This window comes from Bombus affinis, chromosome 6, assembly GCF_024516045.1.
Source record: "Bombus affinis isolate iyBomAffi1 chromosome 6, iyBomAffi1.2, whole genome shotgun sequence".
In the NCBI taxonomy this organism is placed as follows: Eukaryota; Metazoa; Arthropoda; class Insecta; order Hymenoptera; family Apidae; genus Bombus; species Bombus affinis.
In genome coordinates, this window is record NC_066349.1 from 6,380,952 (window position 1) to 6,389,305 (window position 8,354).

Genomic DNA, 8,354 nt, shown 5'->3' on the forward strand with positions numbered 1-8,354 from the left:
ATAATGTACATATAAAGAAGGAAAACAACATTTTCATGATAAAATTTGTTTTGCTAAATTGAAATATAAAGTTAAATATAAAATTAAATCATTTCTGTTAATTTCCTCCTTTTTTATGTACATATATATTACACACTTCTCGATCAAAATTGTACATTTGTAGCAAAAACCTCAGAAAAGATTCTATAAAAAGTGCATAATTTGTACTAGTAATACATATTTGATATAGAAAATGCTTTGTGCCAATTAACAGAAAATGAAACCATACACATTTATGGTTCAATTTACTCTTTTTCTTTTGTTAATAGAGTATACTCTATTCGATAGAGTATTGTTTCAAATAACCAATTGTTCTAGCTACATATACATGTAAAACGTATGATTATCAACTTTCATCATATAGGGGAGTACCATCTCCACTTAGACATACTCCGGGGACTAGAATTTGTAAATGGAGTTTCTCTAGGAGATTTATAAGACGGAGTACGTGCAGATGGGGTTCTATTGCGCGGAGTTGCTCTCCCATTTTGAGCTTCTTGATTTCGTGGCGTTTTTCTAGATTCATCATATCTTGGAGTAGTATTATTATAATTAGAAAATGAATTAGAAGATTGCTTTGATCGAGCCCATGCTTCCGCCGCTTTTGTCCAATTCGTTGCATTAGATGTACTAGTGACAGATCTATGTGATCTTGCAGTTGTATGTGAATTTGAATTCATTGCTGGAGGAATTGGTTGTAAGAATGGTCCTTGAGAGTGGCTGGGTGTTTGTGGATGATGAGGCGTGTGGTGTGGTGTATGATAGGGGGTCATAAACGGAGTTTGGCCGGAAGGCGTATAAGGCGTACTTCCATACATTCCATAATTATTAACACTAGCAGCTCCTGGAGTGTATGGTGGATAATGATGTGGAGTTTGATTTGCTACTTTCGAGAGTGAATGTAACATGTCGTGTGGCATATTCTGTGCTACCCTCTGTATTGTATCTGCATTCACTCCTGAAAAAAAAGAAACAGACAAAAAGGAAGTTAATTTCAGTAGAATAAAAATTATTATAGGATCCAAATTCTTAGTAATATGAAACTTACCATTCACTCCTGGAGTACCATTGTATGGTGTTCTGGAAGTCATAGTTCCATGTGGAGTACCAGGTGTAGCTTGTCCTGGCATAGGATCTCTAAAGTGTTCTTTGAACCAGCGGAACAAGTCATTTATTCTATTAAACATTTGATCTCTAAATCGAAATCCATCGGCTATTACAGTAACATATTCATGACGGCAACGAGTTCGTGGTAAATACGAAAGTAAAAATTTTCCAGGATAATTCTAAAATGTATAACAAAAAATATTAATTTAATTGAAAAATAAAAATTTTGAAGTAGGAATATAAGCAAATATTAAATATTTTCGAACATACCTTAGTTGCAGATACAATATATGGTATTCCTCCAGGATTTTGCTTCTTCTGTTCCTTCAAAATTTCTTCTGCTTTATCTTTAATGCCTTCTACGCTTGTTTTGTAATATTTAAAATCTAAAAGTTCCGAAGCATAAGCAGCCATCGGATTAATATGTCTAGCGATAATTTCATCCAAATCTTCAAATTCTTCATTGCCAATCCATAAACTGCGACCCAAAGAGAATGCATTTTCTTTGCCTTCTTCCCTTACATCAATATGTTGATAAATATTTTCTGTAACTTTCCATGTTACGGTCAAATGATCGGCTCCCTTACTGCTAGGTCGTATTATTGCTTCCCCTTGCCTCATAGTTGGCATTAACTTTTCAGCTTCTGCAAAACTTATATTATGGAAACTAGGATGAACTATAAGACGTTTTACATAAGTTTGTCGTTGTTGTAATTTCTTAGCATCCTCATCTGTTTTCATATCTTTTTCTTCTGCCTCTACTTCATAATAAACGTCTCGCTGAGGTCTCCATTCGTGATTTTTATCAATAAGATCACTCGTCTTGCTAGTACATTCGACACTAAATCGTTCTACTTCGATCTTAATTATACGACAATGAATTACTTGTCCGACACGTACTCTTTCCTCTGGACTAGCGACATGTTTATCAGACAGATTTTTTACGTGAATGTATCCAGATATTCCATTATCCAACCTTAAACGAATTCCAGTTGCTTTCCCCGGACATGCACCGGCATCAAAATGATTCCATACCTCGAACAATTCTGGAAAATCGTTTTTCAAGCAGAATGGGCATTGCCATAATCCGGTTTCATCATTTCGAACAGGATTCGCTTGATCTAATTGATCTCCTCGAGGTCTTCTATGGCTTATACCAACAACTGTTGCCAAAATTAATTTACCGACATAGAAAGTTTCCGGAGTTTCTTTAGTCAAAATATCAAATAATTGTTCAGTATTTAGAGATTGGTAAGGTACACGGAGATCTTTGTATCTACAATTCAGTTCAGCTCTTATATCGTAAAGAGTAATGCACTTGTTTCCAAAACACTGTCTTTCAAGCTCTTCTGCAAATGCATCTAAATCTAAATCTTTTAATCTTTCTGGTGATTCAAGAATTTCTTCTAGGGCACCAGCAGGATTTGCATTTTCATCATCATACTCTAAAGCATCTACTGCCATTTTTCTTGCCCATTCATATGTCTCTGGATGTACACGCGAGCCATCTAGTACTTCCACATATGCCTCTGTGCTATCTCCTAAACTATTTGTATCAATTTTAATAAAACCAGCACAATTGACAAACACTTTAGGTCCCATATGACATGCTGTTATAAGCTGTGTTCTATTTTCTAATCTCTGATTAGTTTGTTTCAAAATCTTAATCAGAGCCTGTGCTTTTCTAGGTCCCAAGCCACATACAAATTGTACTAGGTTTGCTGTATAAGGCTGCTGAACTGCTCTATTTAAATCTACTCCTACTTCATTTATACGATTTATAAATTCCAAATATAAATTTTCTATAAGATCATCTTTAGAAAGTTGATCTTGCAAAGGATGATATTTAAGGCACAGAATTTCTTCATCTATGGTACACAACTGAGAGAATTCTAATAGAGGATCTTGTATTTTTCTTGCTAAAGATATAGCTTGTCTTAACAATTCTGGATAATCTCTGAACTCAGATATACTTCTATTACTATTTGCATAAACTTTAGTAAGTTCATTATCACATATTTCCACTTGGATTGTAGGAAATTGTCCTTCTTTTGCAAGATTAGCTATACATTCTTTTATATCAGATACAATCATTAATGCTTCTCTAGATTCACCACTTACTACCACAACATGTGGTTTCTTTGTGGCAATAAAATTTTTAATTCCAAGCAACTGTGCCTTTTTCAATGTCTTTTCACTTTCCATAAAACTATTTTTACGTTTCAATAAATGCGGTAATCTTAGGTAATCAGTACATTCTCCTTCTGGAGAAATTATGCAAGCAAAGGCGGCTTGAGACGGATCAGGCACATATGCCAAACCCATCACACGAATTCCTTTGCTAGTATTCCAATCTTCGTCATCTTCATCGGGAAATTCACAAGTATATGGAGCAATTTTTATCCAATTGTACATTTTGCGGCAACACGCTTTCATAACACATTCTTTTGCTTCTAATAAAAGATTGGATCTCAATTCTTTTTTCAATTGAGGTATAATAATCCGATTTAAAGCTACTTCAACACTGCCAGTTCTTAATGCATTCCAATCTTGGACACTTTTACTAAATTCGTCCCTATAATATAGTTGCTTTATTTCATCGATATAATTATTGCTAGTATTTCCTTCTATCACGTCACTAAAGGAAAGTGTAATTAATTTATCTTCTTCTGCTACAATTAGTTTTAAGAATTGATCACCAACAAGATCCCGTACAGGTTTATTTTTAAGATATTTTAATCCATAGATGGCATGCCCTTCATCTATCTCCTTTATTCCTTTTTTAGTTGGTTTTACGGATACTTTTGCTCTCTCCATATACATTTCTCTAACGCATTTACGAACTAATGGTTCGTGCGCCAACTGAATCGCAACCATTAATTGTGCAGCTTTAAGTACTTCGTCACTTGTTGTAAATATTGCAGAACAAAAATCATTTGCTACTATTGCAGGTTCTATTGGATCTTGATCTACTTCATGACGCTGATAATTGTCTTGAAGATTTTCAGCAAAATGTTCGGGTGAGAGACCAAATTTTTTAATAAATCCGTCTAGGCCAGCTTTTCTGCAAATATAGTAAGGACCTTTTCTAATCGGCTGCTTTAATGATTCGTCTATTTCTTCTTCTTCATCTTCTACATCAGCAATTTCAGGTAGATCTTCTCCAAGTTGTTGCTGTCTTTTCTTCAATTTAGCTTCCCTTTGTGCTTGTTTTTTCTTCTTATGTGCACTTTCTTGCATGGATGACACATCCTGATTATAATACAACATAAAATGTCGATAAATATCATTTAATTCTTCAAAAGTTTGAGCATTTTTAAGTCGTTCAATATCACCGTCTTTAATAACTCGTATGTTGTCAGGTAATGGAGCATCTGGATTTTTCATAATCTCATCTAATTGAAAATTCCTCATCTTCTCAAAGAGTTTCACTAAATTTTCTTTTCTTTGTTTAAGTTGGCACCATTTTATGTCAAACTTATAAATTTTCCACAAATCATTGATGTTTAACTCTGGCAACACGTATTCTTTTCTATAAAATGCAATAAACGGAACTTCAAAGTTCTGATTACGCATAAAATCTAAAACTTTCTTAATTTTGCCGATTGTTTGCGGACCCTTTTTAGCTCTTTCTTTGGCTTCTTCATTTAGATGAGAATCTTGTATTGAAATTGTTGGTTGACAGAATGCCTGTTTATATATCCATTCAGCTTCAAGATCTAATTCATCCGAATCTTCCACTGTAGGTATAATGGGAACAACGCGAAGTTGCATACGTTCAGGAATGTCTGTAATACGAATCTCATTGTCCACATCGGTGAAGTGTCCACGTATAAGTTCACTAGGTTCATATACTTCAAAAATACTTTTCCTTGTGCTCTTTCTCTTAAGATGTTTTTTTGATCGCCATGGGCGGTCTTCTGCATCATCATGACTATATTCATCATCTTCCTCTTCTTCCTCTTCAAACTCATCCTCTTCATATTTCCCAAATTCGTTATAATCAAAATCAATGCCAAAAATATCTTGGGCTTCTTGCAATGCAGCATCCGTATATGTAGGTCTTTTCTTTCTTCTCTTTTCGGTTATGGGTATTCCATCACCATCCACAATAAAATCATCTTCGTCATCACTTTCTTCCTCATCATACCTTTCCACTTCATCTCTGTGGTCAACTTCACTTCTTTCTTCATCCTCGTCTCCAGAACCTTGAAACAATTCATTGGCAATAGCATCTCTTCCATCGTCTATCTCTTTTTCTTCTTCCACTTCTGACTCTTCATCTTGTATTTTACGTAAACGCTTAAAACGACGTTTCCTTTCAACTTTAACTCCTAAATTTTCTTCAAGTAGGTCATAATCTTCATCTTCTAAACGATCATCAAAATCTTCATCATCACTTTTTTTACGTTTTCTAGAATCAGCAGATCCATCACTATCTTCACCATCATTGTCATCATCGATAGGACTATCATCAATAAGTCCGGGAACTTCTCCATCATCTTCTAGATATTAAACATACATATAATTTAAAGGAAGATGTTTCTAAGTATCAGTAAATATTAATTTACATATTATTAATGATGTATAAATCTTGACTCTAATATTTAATGTATAATGAATAAATAATATATATATATATATAATAATGTATAAATAATATATATAATATGTATAAATAATATATATAATGTATAAATAATAATATTTAATGTATAAGTAATAATGTATTTCCTAGGACCTTAAAAAGCTTTGAAAGAAACAGTAACTAAATACTTTTTTGTATCAAAAATTTCACATACCTTCGTCGTCATATTCATCCTCACTGTCCTGCATTGCTTCTAATTTTTTAAGTTTCTTCTTTTCTTTAACATCAAGTTGTTGCTCTTCCTATAAAATTATGAAACATTAGATATGTTCACAATTATTATATGTTCACAAATAATTGCACGTATTTCACTATTTTATTAGTTACCTCACTTTCTTCTGCTTCAAAATCCAAATAATGTGCCATTTTCTATTAGAAATATAAGAATTTTTCGAAAAAATATATAACAAAGCAGAATAACAGACGGAAGAATCGTACTACGGCGCAAGAAGCACTGACTGATCGCTACAGCTGTTTAATACTACGCGTCTATGGGTATTGTGATCGTCCAGAAACTTTCTTGGTGGGGCAACTTTCTTTGTAGTATAGTTCCTTAATCCGCCGCTGCAGTAAGTAACGGCTCTGCGATCGAGTTATGAATAATTTTTTTTTATAGTAAGTAGCCAGTTTACATTATTAAAATAATGTCAGTCAATTATGCAAACCATTATGCAAAATATTTAATAAAATGCATGTATATGTTTCATATATATTCTGCTTTATAACTATAAAATAATTTTTAAAACAAAAAAACATGCTTTTTTTGTGTACTAAGTATGATTATTTTTATTTATACATTATTTATTTATACATTATTTATACATTATTTTATTTATACATTTTATTTATACATTTTATTTATACATTATCAGATTTTTTAATATATATTGAAAGTATTTCTTAAATATATATTATTGTTATTTATAATAAATAATTATTAAAAATTGAAATTCAAAATGATGACATTTGTAACTATGATCATTAGTTTATGAAGGGTTGAAAAGAAAGAACGAACATCTTATTTAACACATGTTTAATGTTCCTAATATTTTATAATAAAATACATATCAAAATTACACGTGCTTAGATTAACATATCGATAGTAAGTCAATTATTATACAAATAAAACTTATACATATATTTTTGAATTAAGGCAGTATCTGTGTTTGAATAATATATATTAGGTCATCACATAAGTTCGTGCCGACTTTTGTGTATACATTTCATGTGTCGATTTATAAACATACGACAATAAGGGACCAATGCACTTGAAAAATAAACAATCTTAACATATATAACCGCTCGAAAAACGGAACGAACTTATGGGATGACCTAATAGAACTAAATGGTAATATGATATATTTGAGCAAATATAAACAGATATATTGTATAGAATTGATAGTTTGAAGATGTAATATCATTGAGGTAGAATATTTTAAACATTATGTACATATAAAGAAGGAAAACAACATTTTCATGATAAAATTTGTTTTGCTAAATTGAAATATAAAATTGGCATTAAATCATTTCTGTTAATTTCCTCCTTTTTTATTTATATATATATTACACACTTCTCGATCAAAATTCTACATTTGTAGCAAAAACCTCAGAAAAGATTCTATAAAAAGAGCATAATGTACATATAAAGAAGGAAAACAACATTTTCATGATAAAATTTGTTTTGCTAAATTGAAATATAAAATTGGCATTAAATCATTTCTGTTAATTTCCTCCTTTTTTATTTACATATATATTACACACTTCTCGATCAAAATTGTACATTTGTAGAAAAAACCTCAGAAAAGATTCTATAAAAAGAGCATAATGTACATATAAAGAAGGAAAACAACATTTTCATGATAAAATTTGTTTTGCTAAATTGAAATATAAATTTAAATATAAAATAAAATCATTTCTGTTAATTTCCTCCTTTTTTATGTACATATATATTACACACTTCTCCATCAAAATTGTACATTTGTGGAAAAAACCTCAGAAAAGATTCTATAAAAAGAGCATAATGTACATATAAAGAAGGAAAACAACATTTTCATGATAAAATTTGTTTTGCTAAATTGAAATATAAAATTAAATATAAAATTAAATATAAAATTAAATCATTTCTGTTAATTTCCCCCTTTTTTATGTACATATATATTACACACTTCTCGATCAAAATTGTACATTTGTAGCAAAAACCTCAGAAAAGATTCTATAAAAAGAGCATAATGTACATATAAAGAAGGAAAACAACATTTTCATGATAAAATTTGTTTTGCTAAATTGAAATATAAAGTTAAATATAAAATTAAATTATTTCTGTTAATTTCCTCCTTTTTTATGTACATATATATTACACACTTCTCGATCAAGATTGTACATTTGTAGAAAAAACCTCAGAAAAGATTCTATAAAAAGAGCATAATGTACATATAAAGGAGGAAAACAACATTTTCATGATAAAATTTGTTTTGCTAAATTGAAATATAAAATTAAATATAAAATAAAATCATTTCTGTTAATTTCCTCCTTTATTATGTACATATATATTACACACTTC

At 30.8% G+C, this 8,354-nt stretch overlaps 1 pseudogene; it reads right to left on the reverse strand.

Moving 5' to 3' along the window:
- Positions 1-252: 252 nt before the first annotated feature.
- LOC126917353 (transcription elongation factor SPT6-like) lies at positions 253-6,024 on the reverse strand (annotated as a pseudogene).
- Between the last annotated feature and the right edge of the window lie 2,330 nt (positions 6,025-8,354).